The sequence below is a fragment of the Schistocerca nitens genome, chromosome 4, assembly GCF_023898315.1.
Source record: "Schistocerca nitens isolate TAMUIC-IGC-003100 chromosome 4, iqSchNite1.1, whole genome shotgun sequence".
In the NCBI taxonomy this organism is placed as follows: Eukaryota; Metazoa; Arthropoda; class Insecta; order Orthoptera; family Acrididae; genus Schistocerca; species Schistocerca nitens.
In genome coordinates this window covers 271,328,164-271,346,912 of record NC_064617.1, presented here as the reverse complement: position 1 = coordinate 271,346,912, position 18,749 = coordinate 271,328,164, and the positions used below count along the sequence as shown (strand labels likewise).

The following is an 18,749-nucleotide window of genomic DNA, read 5'->3' as shown; positions in this document are numbered from 1 at the left end:
CAGATGTAGTTGCTCTGGCGGGGGTGTAACTCAGTGGTAGAGTGTCTGCTTCGCATGCAGAAAGTCCTGGGTTCAAATCCCAGCTCCTCCAATTTTTGTTTCTCCGTGCAGCAGTACATGAAAACTTTTGCCTATCACCATATTCTATAAAATTCAGTGTGCAAGATTCTTCCCCCAAGCAAGTGGATTTCGTACAGTTCGACCGCATGGCGGGAGGACGATGACCTGCAAGAGCCTGGGCTGCGATCCCCCCATTGAAATGTTGCTCCAAAGCCTTCGGTATGACGTGCGGAGTGCATCTGAAACATGTTATTTGCAACTCACCGCGACAACCGTCATTTGTTTTTTCGAGATACTGAAAAATGAAGGGGGCACCCGGGATTGAACCGGGGACCTCTCGATCTGCAGTCGAATGCTCTACGACTGAGCTATACCCCCTTTCACGAGCTATCTATTCCCATAACTTAAGGAAAAATATTATACTCTGCCTGGCTAAAGACGTCTAATCGAGCAAAATATTGCGTAATCATTATCTCTCAGTTATATATTAGCGTTAAACGATATAAATATCAAAAATACTAGACAGTTCGCGCCTGGAGAAAGTGCGAGTCGGCGCCTTCACTTTAATGTCAGAACGCGAAAATTGCACTAGTAGCTTTTTTCAAGCAAGTTCTGTTCGTCCGTTCTCTGTAATCGTTTGGTATCTGATTAAACTGACATACTCGCCTATGGCTTTCGTAAACGAAAATTTCACTGTCACCCCGACGTGATTTGAACACGCAACCTTCTGATCTGGAGTCAGACGCGCTACCGTTGCGCCACGGAGTCGACGCTGCTTAGGTCTTGTCATGAATAGGTTCCTCGAACACTTACTGTACCGATCAAACCTAAGAAATAATGACAGTAGGATCCACGAGAGACTCGTCCCAGATGTAGTTGCTCTGGCGGGGGTGTAACTCAGTGTCAGTCAGCCGGCAGCGGCCGTAGCGGTCGGACGCAGGTTGTTTACGCTCTCGCCTGTGGCTGTCGCGTGCTGTTTGGTAAGTGTGCGCTTCGTTGCGTTGTTGTAGTGTGGAGTGATGAATTGCAAACGATTATAATGGATCAACTTATACGGAAAGACACATTGAAATTGAGTTTTGACCCGAACTATGCCCGACCGAAGTCCTTTGAAGTTGAGTTATTTATTAGAGACGTTATGAAAATCACTATTGATGATATGGTTTGCATTCACCTTTCTATCGTCAGCAGTACGGTCTACCTAAAATTGTTCAGACTCGAGAAATGCGAGCAGGTCATTCAGTCTTGTGGAGGAGTTTAAAAGTTCAATCATTCTGACGGCAATGTTGGTGAAGTCAGAGTTTCGCTTGCCGGTCTTGGTGTGAGAACTGTTCGAATCTTTGAATTGCCATTCGAAATATCCGCTGATCAAATTAATGCCAAATTGAGGGAATATGGAACGGTCATCAGCAATACGGCAGAAAAGTGGTCGAATATGCACATTTTCCCCGTGTTAAACGGTGTCCGGCAAGTGAAGATTGATATGTTGAAGCACATTCCGTCCTACATCACTGTGTGTGGCTACAGAGCCATAGTGATTTATGATGGGCAGCCGAGAACCTGTGCGGGATGTGGTTCCACCGAACATATCCGTGCTCAATGTGTCCAACGGCGCGTGGCGCAAATACCGGCCGGTGAGCGTGGGCAGCAGGGCCCGACGTCTACGTTGCCTATATCTTACGTCGCCGCCGCCCGGGCTAACGTTACCTCGGAACCTAGTTTCGATGTTTCGCTAGAGAGTTTGCGCGAAGTGCAGGAAGGCGTCACGCCGATGGATACGAACGACGTACCAACTGTTCCTTCTTCACACCCCTCGAAGGGGGACAATACTCCCTCGGAGCAGGGGCACCGACCGGACACCGAAAGTATTCATGCGGGCGTCTCGGTTCGAGAAGAAAAGTCCGACGTAGACCGGGTGGAGTCGACCGAGCTGGCTGGCCACCAGCCCCCGCGGTCTCCCAAATCACAGAAGAAACGCCGGCTAGCACATCAAGGGGCAGAAGCAAAGGCGCCAATATTGCGTGAAAAAGCGAACCACGTACGACAGAAAATGACTGAAGTGACTGAACCACCGTCGTCGGCAACCAGCAAAACGACAAAAAACATCCCGGACGGACGAATCGGACACTGATCACGGACGCTTACCCTCAGGAGACCCTGCGATAACAGATACAATGGATCAGAACCCTGTGCCTGACGTATCCAAGCTATCTGCTTGCGGTAAGCAAGCGGACAAGTTCGAGTGTGATTGGTCGGATGACGTGGAAGAGGGCGGTCGGGAAGAAGATTTCGTACAGGATCGGCGACGTATAGATAGTCCGTTATCAGAAGCTCCAGCTGATGTGTCCAACCAGCAGCAAACGGCTACCGCCGGCGTCGGCGCGGTGGCTGATGACGTCGACTTCTTTTAGATGATGTTAGCCATTAACATCCATAGTCGGCTTATTGTCACCTAGATCTCTGTTCTCATGCCGTCCCTGCAAGCTTACCGAATTGCGACATTGAACATCAATAAGATCAGTAGCCCACTAAACTTAAAAAATCTTCAAGATTTTCTCTATGCCGCTGATATTGATCTCATCATGCTGCAGGAAGTGACAAATATTAACCTTGACCGTATCACAGGCTACAATGCCGTCGTTAATCCTGGACATGGCACTGATCCAGGGACCGCGATCATGGCTAAGGAAGGGATAGTGATGTCACATATCGAGCGCCTGGCGTCTGGCAGAGGTATAGCGACTACTATCAATACTACTAGATTTATCAATCTCTACGCCCCTTCCGGCTCTGGGAGACGACGACAGAGAGCAGAGTTTTTTAAAGATGACATTGTGCCACTTTTTACACCACCTTCAGACCAACTTATATTCGCTGGTGACTTTAACTGTGTCCTCAGTCCCAAAGACCAGACGCCGAACTTCAATTCGTCCGCCGAGCTTCGCACTCTCATTGAAGAGTTGAATTTAATAGACACGTGGGAGCTTCGACACGGTGACAGGCCAGGATTCACATTCGTTACTGGCCACTCAGCTAGCCGCATCGATAGAATTTACGCATTATCAAGTATGAGGGAACATGTTTTGCAGGCAGAGCTATGGCCGACTGTCTTTACAGATCATGTGGCATATATATGTACCGTCAATTTAGCCAAACAAGGGACGTACAGGGCAAGGGGACCCTGGAAACTAAATGTAGCGCGGTTACCAGAACCCGGGTGTCACACAGTCTTCCGCAATACGTGGGCAGAATGCGAACGAAAGTTTCCCGCGTACGATTCTGCCATTACGTGGTGGGTCAAATGTGCGAAACCCGCCTTAACAAAAGCGATGAAGAGTTATTCCCGAGATCGATGTGCCTGGCAGAAGCAAACCCTGGAATTTTACTTTCAGTGTTTAAGAGATTTATATCGAGAAGATGCGACAGTAATAGCAAATCGTATGCATATTAAAAGAATACAGGCTACGATTCTAACCCTCAAACGGAAGCAATTGGAAGGCTGTAAAGTCAGGACACGTCTGCAAAACGCTGTACAGGACGAAACGACATCAATGTATCATGTTATTCGCGAACAGAAAAGGGGGCGCAGAAAGATATTGACAGAACTGCACACTGCAGATGGTCGACTCTTAAACCAACAGCGCGACATACGAGACGAGATTTATAAACATTTCACAGCACAGTTAACGGAACACCCAGTGGATATAGCGGCGCAGCAAGCCCTTCTGGCACGCCGTTTTGCGACATTGAGCACGGCAGAAGCAGACGGCCTCGCTGCAGTCATCACTGAAGATGAAGTAGAGGACGCCATTCGAGGGAGCCCACAGAATAAATCGCCTGGCCCCGACGGATTACCGGCTGAGTTTTATCGAACCTTTCGTCACCATTTAGTTCCAAAGTTGACCTTGGTCTGTAATGATATCTTCAATGCTGGAAGTGATGTCCTAAGGGACTTCTGTGAGGGCATAGTGGTTTTGGTACCCAAAACCCCAGCGGGAAAGACAGTCGACAATCTCCGACCGCTTACATTACTTAATACCGATTATAAGATATTCGCGCGGGTCATGATGCAGCGATTCCGTACGGTACTTAGTACTGTCACGGGGGCCTACCAGACGAGCGTTGGGAACACTAGAAACATACAGCAGACGTTAACTGCATATCGAGATATCATAGCTACAGCCGCCGCTTGCGAACTGCGATGCGCTCTAGTCTCGTTAGATTTTGAGAAAGCATTCGATAAAATCAGTCACTCATATCTTCTGTGCGTGATGGAAGCAATGAATTTTCCACGGAAAGTTGTTGACACTGTTACACTGCTGCTGCGAAACGGCACGTCCAAGATCTGTCTCAACGGACAACTCAGTAAACCTATTAACATCACTCGGTCGGTGCGACAAGGTTGCCCGATGTCAATGGCTTTGTTTGCAGTTGCTCTTGAACCCTTACTGTTCTCCCTGGCGCAAGACCTTCCGGGAATACGCATACATGGCCAGAAGATCGTATGCCAGGCATTTGCGGATGACGTCAGTTTCGTGGTGACGAAAGATGAAGATTTGGAACGCGCGTTTCAGCTGATATCCACTTATGCAGCCGCATCAGGAGCGAAAGTCAACTGTCAAAAGTCTGGCATTATGGAACTTGGTAGGGGACTCGAACTTGGCAATAGCCAATCACTAAAAAGAATGACAACATTTAAATGTCTCGGCATTGAATACGCGCGCACCATCCGCTGCACGTCTGCTCTTAATTATCGAAAATTATTGGCACAAATTCGGGCCAGCATACGGCAACATCATTTGCGAAATCTCAACGCCATACAAAGAGTGCTTTTAGTCAATACATACATTGTTTCTAAAGTGAATTATGTCGCGCAAATCCTGCCAATACCAAAGGTCATAGCACAACGAATGCTCGCAGCGCTCGGACACTTTGTCACTAGGGGACACATTTTCAAAGTCCCATTTGCAACCTTGACGCTCCCCTTGGGAAAGGGCGGCCTAAATCTGACTGATGTTTACCACAAAGCGAAAGCATTATATATCAGAAACATGTATAAACAATGGCAACGTTCACCAAATTCCTTAACGGCCCACCTTCTCAATGAAATTGCACCTGCCAGCATGATGCCTCCGGTAAACGTAAGTCACATCCCGACTGCATTTTGCCACTTTAGTACTTTTTTCCTCGAATACAGCTATATTCAAAGCAACATGCCTGCGAATGATCTTTACAGGGTCAAAGCACTTTACAGCTGCCTGACGGACAGTAAGCCGCGCAACAGAATAGAAGTGAAGTATAGAGACTGCAACTGGGCCAAGATCTGGGAAAACATTCATGACGCACACTTACCATCGCAGGTGCGGTCTACATGGTACATGGCGGTCAATAGGATCATACCGACAAATTCAAAACTACACATGATCCACTTGGCAGACACTCCGAACTGCGTTCACTGCACTCTACTAGATACCATCGAACATCGCTTTCTATGCGACAATGTGAAGGACATCTGGCTTCTCTTTGCACGGAAGCTCTCAAGTATGCTGCGTACTGCACCTAGGATGATTACTCCAGCTGGACTCCTCACTCCCGATGCCATTCCATACCCCCCGGCAAAACGACGAGCAGTCAATTGGCTTCAAGGTCAGACGGTGTATTATATATTATCGGTGCCAGAAAAAAATAAAGAAGACTATTGGCTTTACCTAATCACTCAACACCAGCAACTTCAACGAATAGACAAATATAGAGAAAAGTATGCTTTCTTTCTCCTCCGAACGTTGACGTAGAGAGATATTCCTCCAGGGCGCCGTCGCAGTCCGAAAATTCTGATGGATGGCCCCTTCACGAATATGATAGTCGCAATTAGGATTCGGATTGCGGCGATCGAACGGCCACGAACATGCAATGGACCACCCCGACAGTGGTGACGCTTTGGGGGATGATGCCTCTTCTGTCGAGAGCAATGCGAGACTGTTCTACAAGATCCCCGTCGAAAATAGTAGATCTACTATCCAAATTATAAATTATTCTTTTCTTGTTTATTTAATTAGTAAGATTCGTTTATTGAAAATAAGATGTGTTTACGTTATGTTTGACCTTCTCCTGTCAGAGGAAGAGTTGTTCCTTCTTGCTGTGGAAGACTCCAGCATCACAAGTTTATTTTCACACATTCAGTCTCCCTCGGAAAGTGATGAGTTTTCTAACATTCCTGCAGAAGATTTCATTTGCTTTATTTTCCACATCACATATAGTGGCTTAACCAAATAACCACACGGATACTGAAGAGAATCCATTTGTTACATGATTAATTTTTTATTTCAACGGAGATTTTTGCCAATGGCGGAGAAGCCGAGCCGATGAAGGCACCTTTGGCGAGCGTGAGGACGGGCTAGAAGGGGTGGACGGAGGCCAAAAAAGAAAAAAAAAACAAAAAAAAGGGGGCAGAGAAAAAAAAGTGGTAGAGTGTCTGCTTCGCATGCAGAAAGTCCTGGGTTCAAATCCCAGCTCCTCCAATTTTTGTTTCTCCGTGCAGCAGTACATGAAAACTTTTGCCTATCACCATATTCTATAAAATTCAGTGTACAAGATTCTTCCCCCAAGCAAGTGGATTTCGTACAGTTCGACCGCATGGCGGGAGGACGATGACCTGCAAGAGCCTGGGCTGCGATCCCCCCATTGAAATGTTGCTCCAAAGCCTTCGGTATGGCGTGCGGAGTGCATCTGAAACATGTTATTTGCAACTCACCGCGACAACCGTCATTTGTTTTTTCGAGATACTGAAAAATGAAGGGGGCACCCGGGATTGAACCGGGGACCTCTCGATCTGCAGTCGAATGCTCTACGACTGAGCTATACCCCCTTTCACGAGCTTTCTATTCCCATAACTTAAGGAAAAATATTATACTCTGCCTGGCTAAAGACGTCTAATCGAGCAAAATATTGCGTAATCATTATCTCTCAGTTATATATTAGCGTTAAACGATATAAATATCAAAAATACTAGACAGTTCGCGCCTGGAGAAAGTGCGAGTCGGCGCCTTCACTTTAATGTCAGAACGCGAAAATTGCACTAGTAGCTTTTTTCAAGCAAGTTCTGTTCGTCCGTTCTCTGTAATCGTTTGGTATCTGATTAAACTGACATACTCGCCTATGGCTTTCGTAAACGAAAATTTCACTGTGACCCCGACGTGATTTGAACACGCAACCTTCTGATCTGGAGTCAGACGCGCTACCGTTGCGCCACGGAGTCGACGCTGCTTAGGTCTTGTCATGAATAGGTTCCTCGAACACTTACTGTACCGATCAAACCTAAGAAATAATGACAGTAGGATCCACGAGAGACTCGTCCCAGATGTAGTTGCTCTGGCGGGGGTGTAACTCAGAGGTAGAGTGTCTGCTTCGCATGCAGAAAGTCCTGGGTTTAAATCCCAGCTCCTCCAATTTTTGTTTCTCCGTGCAGCAGTACATGAAAACTTTTGCCTATCACCATATTCTATAAAATTCAGTGTACAAGATTCTTCCCCCAAGCAAGTGGATTTCGTACAGTTCGACCGCATGGCGGGAGGACGATGACCTGCAAGAGCCTGGGCTGCGATCCCCCCATTGAAATGTTGCTCCAAAGCCTTCGGTATGACGTGCGGAGTGCATCTGAAACATGTTATTTGCAACTCACCGCGACAACCGTCATTTGTTTTTTCGAGATACTGAAAAATGAAGGGGGCACCCGGGATTGAACCGGGGACCTCTCGATCTGCAGTCGAATGCTCTACGACTTAGCTATACCCCCTTTCACGATCTTTCTATTCCCATAACTTAAGGAAAAATATTATACTCTGCCTGGCTAAAGACGTCTAATCGAGCAAAATATTGCGTAATCATTATCTCTCAGTTATATATTAGCGTTAAACGATATAAATATCAAAAATACTAGACAGTTCGCGCCTGGAGAAAGTGCGAGTCGGCGCCTTCACTTTAATGTCAGAACGCGAAAATTGCACTAGTAGCTTTTTTCAAGCAAGTTCTGTTCGTCCGTTCTCTGTAATCGTTTGGTATCTGATTAAACTGACATACTCGCCTATGGCTTTCGTAAACGAAAATTTCACTGTGACCCCGACGTGATTTGAACACGCAACCTTCTGATCTGGAGTCAGACGCGCTACCGTTGCGCCACGGAGTCGACGCTGCTTAGGTCTTGTCATGAATAGGTTCCTCGAACACTTACTGTACCGATCAAACCTAAGAAATAATGACAGTAGGATCCACGAGAGACTCGTCCCAGATGTAGTTGCTCTGGCGGGGGTGTAACTCAGTGGTAGAGTGTCTGCTTCGCATGCAGAAAGTCCTGGGTTCAAATCCCAGCTCCTCCAATTTTTGTTTCTCCGTGCAGCAGTACATGAAAACTTTTGCCTATCACCATATTCTATAAAATTCAGTGTACAAGATTCTTCCCCTAAGCAAGTGGATTTCGTACAGTTCGACCGCATGGCGGGAGGACGATGACCTGCAAGAGCCTGGGCTGCGATCCCCCCATTGAAATGTTGCTCCAAAGCCTTCGGTATGACGTGCGGAGTGCATCTGAAACATGTTATTTGCAACTCACCGCGACAACCGTCATTTGTTTTTTCGAGATACTGAAAAATGAAGGGGGCACCCGGGATTGAACCGGGGACCTCTCGATCTGCAGTCGAATGCTCTACGACTTTTTTTTTCTTTTTTTTTTCTATTTTTTTTTTTTATTCGGGCCTCCATCCACCCCTTATAGCCCGTCCTTCTGCTCGCCATTAATTCACCTTCGTCGGTGTGGCATCAAAGGCCTTTGATTTAAGGAAAATGAAAACGATGTGGATTACATGCTTCGTTTACGATACATGCATCCATATTAAGGAAATAGTAACTGAAATTTATGGCGGCTCCAGTGCCTTGTGGTAACAGAAAACGTCAAAGAAGTTAAAAGAAAAGTGAAAATCCATTGCTTCTAAAATTAAAAAGCTTTGTTCTGAACTCTGCGAAATTGAAAGAGAACTAAAATATTGCTCGAAAGAGATTCTGAATTTTCTTCTTCTTACGAAATGAAGCTTGATCTCTTGCCAATTGATTACTTCAGTGGTGTTAGTAACTTGTGGTTCGGTCAACATGACATATTATTCGCCTTATAGATGGTCCGTCTGATCTTGAGTGAGTAGCTGCTGAATGTTCGTTAACATGAAATTCAATCAATTGATGTGGTAATCTCCTTTTTTTTTTTTTTTTTTTTTACGTTACAGTTTTGAGCAGGTAGTTGGCGAAGTTATCCTTATAGTTTTTCGTTTTCATTAGCATATGGTGCTGAGTTGTAAGATAGACACAGAAGTCTTCTTTACTCTTGTCTTCTTTTGTAAATAAGTAATGTACAGTAGCGGCTTTTAACCAGTTTAGTGCGTTCCTTCTCGTCCGTGGGTACGGGGTATCGTCCGGCGTCAGAAAGGCAGCAGGTGTTATATATCTGCGTGATGTTCTACTAATGAGTGCTAACTTGTTCGTGATATATTCCCATATATCTTTTATGTTGTCGCACACAAACCTGTGTTCATCAGTATCCATTAAATTACACGTTGTGCACAAAGGTGATTCTGCGAGGTGTATGTTATGTAGTTTGGAGTTAGTTGCCAATTTTCTGTTAACTGCGAAATACCAAGTGGCTTTCAGTGTAGACGGCAAATACGGACAATGGATGTTCTCCCAGATTACCTTCCAGTCGTAAAAGTTGTATTTTTCTTCAATGTTATTTTTCTTCTTATCTTTCATGAGTTCCTGGTACACGTGTTTCACTGTCTTCATTTCTTGTTCGGGGATCCTTGTGTGTACATAACTGTACTCCAGTAAAAACCATTTTAAGTGGTAAAGTCCGTTTGGAATATGTTGCACCGTGATAGGTGGACTGAGGTCGGCCGGAGCTATCTCAGTAAGCAGGTGAGCAGCGAGACTATCAGCTGAGTGTTTCCATTGGTGGAAAGTTGTTGATATATATAAAGCTTGCGCCTTCTTTGCAACATCGACAAGATTTAAGCCACCATTTTCTGTGGCAAGCGTTAAGATGTCAAACTGAACTTTAAAAATGTGGTGATGGCTGACAAACTGTCCTAATGCTGACATGATTCGTTTTGCAGTGAGTGCAGACATTGGTAAAACTTGAGCGATATAATTGAGTTTCGAGGTGAGGTAGACATTTGCGACCGTTACTTTCTGAATTTCATTTAGTTTCCGTACACTGTGTTCCCGTATGCTGGCACGAATAGTCCGTAGAAGCTTTCGATAGTTGGTTGCAATGGTGTGCCGAATATTACTCTGAAAATCAATTCCAAGGCACTTGAATATCTTCAGCTGACGTAGTTGTCTGTGAGGGTGCAATCCTAGGCCGCGGCCAATATTGAATATTCCGGACTTTGTCCAGTTTAGTTGTGCACCTGATGCTTGCTCATATTGCCTGACTAGCTGTAGTGCGGTCTCCACTTCAGTTCTGTTGAGTACAAGGAAACCGACATCGTCTGCATACGCCTTGCACACTACTCGGGATCCATGTATGACGATGCCCTGTAAACTTTGCGTCAGGGTAGCTAACAAAGGCTCAATGGCAATCGCAAAAAGCGCCATGGACATTGGGCAGCCCTGCCTGACGGAACTGGCTATCTCGATTGCTCGGGTAGGCTGGCCATTGATGATGACTCTGGATAAATTAGTCGCTACCATCTGTTTTATAATTGCGACGAACCCAGGTGGAAAACCCATCGCATACATGGTACGAAAGAGATACTGGTGGTTTACCCTGTCAAAAGCTTTGTCGAAGTCCAAAGATATGATGGCACATTTCAGCTTACAGACTTCCGCAATAGAGATTAAATCACGGTAGTCGCACAGAGTCTGTCGAATTTTCCGATCCTTGCCCACGCTGGTCTGGTAAGGGCCAATGATACTGGTCATTGTAGATTTAAGCCTTTGGGCCAAAAGTCTCGCAAAGATTTTATAGTCGCTGTTGAGCAGCGTTATCGGTCTTAGATTTTTTACGTTTGCACTGCCTGAGGTTTTTTTAATTAGAACGATTATGCCTTCACAGAAGCTGGTGGGGATCACGTTGTTGTGGTCTAGAAGTTCGTTACAGATGCAAGTGATCTTCGCCTTTATGGTGTTCCAGAATTTTTGATAGAATTCGGCGGGAATTCCGTCAGGTCCGGGGGATTTATTCTTAGCACTTTTCCAGAGTACATATTCCATGTCTTCTTCGGTCGCCACGTCTAATAGCTTTTCCGCGTCCACGAGACTGACTCTGTTGCGCAAATTATTCAAAAGAGCATCCTGCGCTTGCACGTTAACTTCTTTATTTGACATCAAGGTGGTGAAGTAGTTTAGCACCGCCGCTTTAATCTCGTTGTGCGTAGTCAGCGTTGCGCCATCCTCAGCAATTAACTCCGTCAGTATTTTACGGGACCCTTTCTTACTTTCTTGGATCATATGGTAGACTGAGGTGAGTTCTTGGTGTACAGTTGTCTGGACCCGCGACCTGACTTTGTAGCCTTCTAGCTGCGTCCTCCTTAGGGTTAGGATTTTGGCCTGGATTTTCTTAATTCGTTGACAATTCTCGACAGCCGAAGTACCGAGCATATACAGTTCCCGCAGACAATGAAAATAGAAATTGATCGTCCTTTGAAGCCAAAAGCTCTTTTCCCGTGCGTAGTTCATGAAACACCACCTAATTTTAGGTTTGGCGCACCTCAGCCACCAATCAATGGCCGAATTATAAGAGGCAAATCGTTGCTCACATTCTCGCCAGGTATTGAGGAAGGCTTCTTGACACGCCGAGTCTTGTAGATGTGAAACATTTAATTTCCACAGGCCCCTGTATCGACACGTCCGTTGTCGGTCTAGACTTATAGTACAGATGTATGCAGCATGATCTGAGAAAGCCACTGGCCATACTTCTGACTGCAGAATGTTATTCCTCAAAGTGGGTGTGACATAAATTCGATCAAGACGGCTTGCCGAATGGGTCGTGATATGGGTAAACCCAGGTGCTGCCCCATGCTTGAGCTCCCAAGAATCAACTAAGCGCAAGTCTCGTACAATTCGTTCCAGTTCAAGTGATTTGTTAAGATTGGGAGTCTGGTCCTTTGCACTGATGACACAGTTAAAGTCGCCTCCGAAGATGACATTGGTGTGGCGGACGCCAAAGAGAGGAACTATTTCTTCTTTAAAAAATTCTGCTCTTTGACGTCTATTACTGGAACCGGATGGGGCATAGACATTAATTAGTCTGTTGTTATAAAAAGTGCCCGCAATGCCCCTACTGTTCGGCAGTTTTGTGACGTCGGTAATAATGATACCTTCCTTCACAATAAAAGCTGTACCTAATTCGCAACCGGCCCCAGGATTAGTGATCACATTGTAACCTGGTATGCAATCAAGTCTGATCTCTGTTACTTCTTGTACAAATAAAATGTCTACATCAGCTGCATATAAAAAGTCCTTTAAGTGTTGCAGTTTAAGAGCGCTACGGATCTTATTAATATTGAGAGTAGCAAGTCGATAGGGCTGTGGCGGAATAGTGGTGGACTAAACAGGAGCAATACCTAAAATCAGTCCGATATCAAACAGAAATAACGCTGGAAAAAACAAGTCACGTCGTAGAAGCACTTTGGAAGCAATTCCAGATAACAAAAACATGTATTGACAGTCACTTTAAAGGCAGAGTTAAAAATAGTCTCCGGTTGAAAAGGGATCAGTCGTGCGTTCTTTTTGCGCGGCAGTTTCTGTCGAGGCGTTATCTTTCTCGGTAACATCGTCGACTTTGGAGACTGAAGTGACGGCTGTCACCGTTTCGGAAGTATCCATACTGTCTACTTCGGCAGTGGATTCTGTATCGTCCGCCCAACTAGTTGGCGGCGGTTGTGTCGAGGTCGTTACCGACTCTGGTGCAGGATAGAGTTTGACCATGCGGACATCACAGTCGGTTCGGAGTTGAGCTGACTGTTCAGGGTTCAGAGGGAGAGCATCTGAGACATTGTCAAGGACTGATGGTAAACTGGCTGAGGGATGATCATGGTTTGTGCTATCAGATGCTTTGTCACTGAGTTGTTCACCTATCTGTTTAGCCTTTTCGCGCAGAACCGGTGCAATCTGTTCTGCACCCTGGCGGGCAACTCTCCGTTTTTTAGATTTTCTGGGAGACGTACGATTGTGTGGGCCTTGATCGGAACCTGCTGGAGATTCCCCCCGTGGAGTAGCAGCGGCCGATTGGGACGCAGCCGTTTGCATGTCGGATGCCTGGTCTTCTGTGACTACTACGGACGGCGATACTTCTATGGGTTTAGGTGGGGTCTCTTCCGGCGTTGCAACAGTCCCCATTTTGCGTCACTGGCGCAGGCACAACAGTATTTTCACTGATTTCGGTGACCGTGGATGTAGCTGAAAGCCCACGCGCCACGGCGACGTACGTCACAGGCAGTGTTGTCATCGCGGGGGGCCTGGCTGCCTCGCCGGCAGGCAGCTGCGCCACTCGCCTCTGCATGCATTCGGCACGCACGTGACCTGTCGAGTTGCATGCGGCACACGTTCGAGGCTGATCATCGTACATTACTATCGCACGATACCCGCATATGTTAACATAAGACGGGATGTGCTTCTGCAGCTCGATTTTCAATTGCCGCACCCCATTAAGAACCGGGAATTTATGTGCACTAGACCAACGTTCCGCAATATTGCTGATGATTTTACCGTAGGGACAGAGCACTGCGTTGATCTGTTCACTGGTTATTTCAAATGGAAGTTCAAAGAGTCGAACAGTCCGTATTCCTAGGCCGGCATGCGAAACAACAACTTCACCCACATTGCCATCGCTATGTTTAAATTTGAGGATACCACCACAAGATTCAACTATTTTCTCACACATGTCTGATCGAGCTAATTTAACGAAAACGGTGCTACTGACAATCGAAAGATGTATCCCGATTATATCCTCAAGTCCTATCTTTACATCATCTTCTAACCATTGCTCAACTTCAAAAGATTTAGGTCGGACAAAGTTTCTGTCAAAAGTAAACTTCAATGTGTCTTTCCTACTCGGTTGAGACATCACGAAATCGAGTTCATTTCCAGATTACACCAAAACACTGGTAGACACTGAAGCAAGCGCAGTGACTCACCACACGAAAACAACGACGGCGCGGCGCGCAGCACAGCACGTCCGACCTCGACCGCGTCCGCCGGCTGACGCCAAGAAATAATGACAGTAGGATCCACGAGAGACTCGTCCCAGATGTAGTTGCTCTGGCGGGGGTGTAACTCAGTGGTAGAGTGTCTGCTTCGCATGCAGAAAGTCCTGGGTTCAAATCCCAGCTCCTCCAATTTTTGTTTCTCCGTGCAGCAGTACACGAAAACTTTTGCCTATCACCATATTCTATAAAATTCAGTGTACAAGATTCTTCCCCCAAGCAAGTGGATTTCGTACAGTTCGACCGCATGGCGGGAGGACGATGACCTGCAAGAGCCTGGGCTGCGATCCCCCCATTGAAATGTTGCTCCAAAGCCTTCGGTATGGCGTGCGGAGTGCATCTGAAACATGTTATTTGCAACTCACCGCGACAACCGTCATTTGTTTTTTCGAGATACTGAAAAATGAAGGGGGCACCCAGGATTGAACCGGGGACCTCTCGATCTGCAGTCGAATGCTCTACGACTGAGCTATACCCCCTTTCACGAGCTTTCTATTCCCATAACTTAAGGAAAAATATTATACTCTGCCTGGCTAAAGACGTCTAATCGAGCAAAATATTGCGTAATCATTATCTCTCAGTTATATATTAGCGTTAAACGATATAAATATCAAAAATACTAGACAGTTCGCGCCTGGAGAAAGTGTGAGTCGGCGCCTTCACTTTAATGTCAGAACGCGAAAATTGCACTAGTAGCTTTTTTCAAGCAAGTTCTGTTCGTCCGTTCTCTGTAATCGTTTGGTATCTGATTAAACTGACATACTCGCCTATGGCTTTCGTAAACGAAAATTTCACTGTGACCCCGACGTGATTTGAACACGCAACCTTCTGATCTGGAGTCAGACGCGCTACCGTTGCGCCACGGAGTCGACGCTGCTGAGGTCTTGTCATGAATAGGTTCCTCCAACACTTACTGTACCGTTCAAACCTAAGAAATAATGACAGTAGGATCCACGAGAGACTCGTCCCAGATGTAGTTGCTCTGGCGGGGGTGTAACTCAGTGGTAGAGTGTCTGCTTCGCATGCAGAAAGTCCTGGGTTCAAATCCCAGCTCCTCCAATTTTTGTTTCTCCGTGCAGCAGTACACGAAAACTTTTGCCTATCACCATATTCTATAAAATTCAGTGTACAAGATTCTTCCCCCAAGCAAGTGGATTTCGTACAGTTCGACCGCATGGCGGGAGGACGATGACCTGCAAGAGCCTGGGCTGCGATCCCCCCATTGAAATGTTGCTCCAAAGCCTTCGGTATGGCGTGCGGAGTGCATCTGAAACATGTTATTTGCAACTCACCGCGACAACCGTCATTTGTTTTTTCGAGATACTGAAAAATGAAGGGGGCACCCGGGATTGAACCGGGGACCTCTCGATCTGCAGTCGAATGCTCTACGACTGAGCTATACCCCCTTTCACGATCTTTCTATTCCCATAACTTAAGGAAAAATATTATACTCTGCCTGGCTAAAGACGTCTAATCGAGCAAAATATTGCGTAATCATTATCTCTCAGTTATATATTAGCGTTAAACGATATAAATATCAAAAATACTAGACAGTTCGCGCCTGGAGAAAGTGTGAGTCGGCGCCTTCACTTTAATGTCAGAACGCGAAAATTGCACTAGTAGCTTTTTTCAAGCAAGTTCTGTTCGTCCGTTCTCTGTAATCGTTTGGTATCTGATTAAACTGACATACTCGCCTATGGCTTTCGTAAACGAAAATTTCACTGTGACCCCGACGTGATTTGAACACGCAACCTTCTGATCTGGAGTCAGACGCGCTACCGTTGCGCCACGGAGTCGACGCTGCTGAGGTCTTGTCATGAATAGGTTCCTCCAACACTTACTGTACCGTTCAAACCTAAGAAATAATGACAGTAGGATCCACGAGAGACTCGTCCCAGATGTAGTTGCTCTGGCGGGGGTGTAACTCAGTGGTAGAGTGTCTGCTTCGCATGCAGAAAGTCCTGGGTTCAAATCCCAGCTCCTCCAATTTTTGTTTCTCCGTGCAGCAGTACACGAAAACTTTTGCCTATCACCATATTCTATAAAATTCAGTGTACAAGATTCTTCCCCCAAGCAAGTGGATTTCGTACAGTTCGACCGCATGGCGGGAGGACGATGACCTGCAAGAGCCTGGGCTGCGATCCCCCCATTGAAATGTTGCTCCAAAGCCTTCGGTATGGCGTGCGGAGTGCATCTGAAACATGTTATTTGCAACTCACCGCGACAACCGTCATTTGTTTTTTCGAGATACTGAAAAATGAAGGGGGCACCCGGGATTGAACCGGGGACCTCTCGATCTGCAGTCGAATGCTCTACGACTTTTTTTTTTTGTCGAATGCTCTACGACTTTTTTTTTTTTTTTTTTTTTTTTTTTGCCCCGCACGCTTCCACCGCGCCACTCTTTTTTTTCCTTTTTTTTGTTTTCCTTTTTTGTTTTTTTTATTTATGCCTTATCCATTTTTTTATTAATTTTTTTTAATTATTATTATTATTTTTTTTTTTTTTGTTTTTTTTTTTTTCCAAAAGGAGGCGTCAGGGGCAAGGCGGTCAGGTGTCGAAACCCGAGGCCTGACCACCATGTCCCGTGTTCCTCCTCTAGGATCCAACCAACTAACGTGCTTCATGTTAGTTATTTATTTTGTGTTGCAGTGCGCTGCCACTGATGTTATTTAGCGAAAAAAAAAAAAATTAAAAATTAAAAATAAAATTAAAGAAAAGAAAAGATTGCTCCTAGAAATTATAACATGTTTTTTTTCTTGAAACATTTTGTGTCCTTGAACTGGCGTGGGTACTTTGACATGTTGGCGTGTCGCAATTATGTAAAAGTGTTGTTTCTGGAGAGGAAGAAAACCAATGTAGAACGTCTCTTAGGTTGGAGGTACAGTGTGGAGAAGAAAATTGTGGAACAAGTGTTTATACTTAGGACGTTGTTTCAAATGATAATGTTGGTCCTGAAGATACAAAATGAAGGCGCTGAGATCTGCATGATGGTTGGTAACAATGTAGTATGCACATTGTCCAAGGAGCCAGGCGTAACTATTATTCTTCGCGGCGGGGAACAATCGCCAATCCGGATGTATCACATCTTCCACAGTAATCGTATTTTCCGATGTCCTGTTAATAATCGACAGCTTTTTCCTCGTCCAGTTCCAGATGACGACGTTCTCTCTGCAAACGAAGGTGTGAGCCAGGGTATCTATAAGCTGACAACGAGTACAGTATGGTGTAGGACGCAGTTTTATTTTATGGAGCTTTTCGCCTGTGATGATCTTTTCATTGACAATGTCATACCATACCGACGCTACGTCCAACGGCAGAATTGGGTTGCTTATGTTCGCCCATATACGTTGCCACGTTTTCTCCGGATGTTTTGTTTCGATCGGATGTCGGTGCTGCCGCTTCGTCAGTTGAGTGTAAAGGGTAGAGGTGGTAAAATGTTGGGGCGACTGAGGCAGGTAACTGATTTCCGTGTAATAGACGCGGACGTATCCCAACTGTTCATTGATGCGCCCAACATGGATTGGCGGCCTCACATCCTGAGGTAGTAAGGAGGTGAAGAGGCTCTGCGATAGTCCAGTGTGATTACTGCGAAGTATTTTGGACGTTCTATTTATGAAAACTGCAAGACACTGTGAGCGGACATCCTTGATGCCTAGCCCGCCTGCGTGGCGAGCCAGTGTTAACGTGTGAAGTGGAGTTTTTAAGATATTACCTCTCCAGACAAACCAATAGATGGCAACAAGCAGCTTGTGAGCGATGTCATCGGGTATGGGCAACACGGCGGCGATGTGATAGATTTTACTAAGAACATACACATTGACCAACTGGGCCCGTTGGAGACGGTTCAGAGATCTAGTCTTATGTTCCTGGAGCGTTGCTCGAACTGTGTTAAGTATAAGGTGCCAGTTCGTCTTGGCCATCTCACGCGGGTCCGGCAGCAGAGTCATTCCAAGTTGCTTAAGCTTGTCAACACGTTGCAACCAAGATGATACCATATATTCATCCATCGGACCGAGAGGAAGAATTTTGGATTTATGGGTATTGATCAACGCACCGGAGGAATGCGTGTACTGTGTGGTCAGGCGGCGCACCGTTTCAATATCATCCGTCGTATTTACAATGACGCTAATGTCATCAGCATAAGCATGGCAAACCGTTTTGACATTAAAGACCTTGAGACCGGCAAGTTGTGCATTCAGAGTAAATAACAGCGGCTCAACCGCGATGGCAAACAACGACATCGAGAGAGGGCAGCCTTGGCGAACAGATTGTTTGATGGGCACACGAGTAGTGAGTTGACCATTAACCTTTATTCTGGACGTTGTTCCAACGATGCAGTGCTGTAAAAGCTGAAGGAACTGATGATTGAACCCCATTTTGTGCATGACGTTCATTAAAAACTTGTGGCTAATCCTGTCAAAGGCCTTTTCAAAATCTAAAACC

General features: G+C 45.8%; 16 non-coding genes across 16 annotated transcripts; 6 read left to right on the top strand and 10 right to left on the bottom strand.

The window, feature by feature from the left end:
• Positions 1–19: 19 nt before the first annotated feature.
• Positions 20–91, top strand: Trnaa-cgc (transfer RNA alanine (anticodon CGC)). The gene has a single exon. It is a non-coding gene; the product is annotated as a tRNA-Ala (tRNA).
• Positions 92–366: 275 nt separating this feature from the next.
• On the bottom strand, positions 367–438 carry Trnac-gca (transfer RNA cysteine (anticodon GCA)). The gene has a single exon. It is a non-coding gene; the product is annotated as a tRNA-Cys (tRNA).
• A 316-nt stretch (positions 439–754) lies between these two features.
• On the bottom strand, positions 755–828 carry Trnaw-cca (transfer RNA tryptophan (anticodon CCA)). Its single transcript has one exon. It is a non-coding gene; the product is annotated as a tRNA-Trp (tRNA).
• Positions 829–6,853: 6,025 nt separating this feature from the next.
• Positions 6,854–6,925, bottom strand: Trnac-gca (transfer RNA cysteine (anticodon GCA)). Its single transcript has one exon. It is a non-coding gene; the product is annotated as a tRNA-Cys (tRNA).
• Positions 6,926–7,243: 318 nt separating this feature from the next.
• On the bottom strand, positions 7,244–7,315 carry Trnaw-cca (transfer RNA tryptophan (anticodon CCA)). The gene has a single exon. It is a non-coding gene; the product is annotated as a tRNA-Trp (tRNA).
• A 118-nt stretch (positions 7,316–7,433) lies between these two features.
• Positions 7,434–7,505, top strand: Trnaa-cgc (transfer RNA alanine (anticodon CGC)). The gene has a single exon. It is a non-coding gene; the product is annotated as a tRNA-Ala (tRNA).
• A 275-nt stretch (positions 7,506–7,780) lies between these two features.
• On the bottom strand, positions 7,781–7,852 carry Trnac-gca (transfer RNA cysteine (anticodon GCA)). Its single transcript has one exon. It is a non-coding gene; the product is annotated as a tRNA-Cys (tRNA).
• Positions 7,853–8,170: 318 nt separating this feature from the next.
• Trnaw-cca (transfer RNA tryptophan (anticodon CCA)) lies at positions 8,171–8,242 on the bottom strand. The gene has a single exon. It is a non-coding gene; the product is annotated as a tRNA-Trp (tRNA).
• A 118-nt stretch (positions 8,243–8,360) lies between these two features.
• On the top strand, positions 8,361–8,432 carry Trnaa-cgc (transfer RNA alanine (anticodon CGC)). Its single transcript has one exon. It is a non-coding gene; the product is annotated as a tRNA-Ala (tRNA).
• Positions 8,433–14,366: 5,934 nt separating this feature from the next.
• Positions 14,367–14,438, top strand: Trnaa-cgc (transfer RNA alanine (anticodon CGC)). Its single transcript has one exon. It is a non-coding gene; the product is annotated as a tRNA-Ala (tRNA).
• A 275-nt stretch (positions 14,439–14,713) lies between these two features.
• Trnac-gca (transfer RNA cysteine (anticodon GCA)) lies at positions 14,714–14,785 on the bottom strand. The gene has a single exon. It is a non-coding gene; the product is annotated as a tRNA-Cys (tRNA).
• Positions 14,786–15,103: 318 nt separating this feature from the next.
• Positions 15,104–15,175, bottom strand: Trnaw-cca (transfer RNA tryptophan (anticodon CCA)). Its single transcript has one exon. It is a non-coding gene; the product is annotated as a tRNA-Trp (tRNA).
• Positions 15,176–15,293: 118 nt separating this feature from the next.
• Positions 15,294–15,365, top strand: Trnaa-cgc (transfer RNA alanine (anticodon CGC)). Its single transcript has one exon. It is a non-coding gene; the product is annotated as a tRNA-Ala (tRNA).
• Positions 15,366–15,640: 275 nt separating this feature from the next.
• Trnac-gca (transfer RNA cysteine (anticodon GCA)) lies at positions 15,641–15,712 on the bottom strand. Its single transcript has one exon. It is a non-coding gene; the product is annotated as a tRNA-Cys (tRNA).
• A 318-nt stretch (positions 15,713–16,030) lies between these two features.
• Positions 16,031–16,102, bottom strand: Trnaw-cca (transfer RNA tryptophan (anticodon CCA)). The gene has a single exon. It is a non-coding gene; the product is annotated as a tRNA-Trp (tRNA).
• A 118-nt stretch (positions 16,103–16,220) lies between these two features.
• Positions 16,221–16,292, top strand: Trnaa-cgc (transfer RNA alanine (anticodon CGC)). The gene has a single exon. It is a non-coding gene; the product is annotated as a tRNA-Ala (tRNA).
• Positions 16,293–18,749: the final 2,457 nt, after the last annotated feature.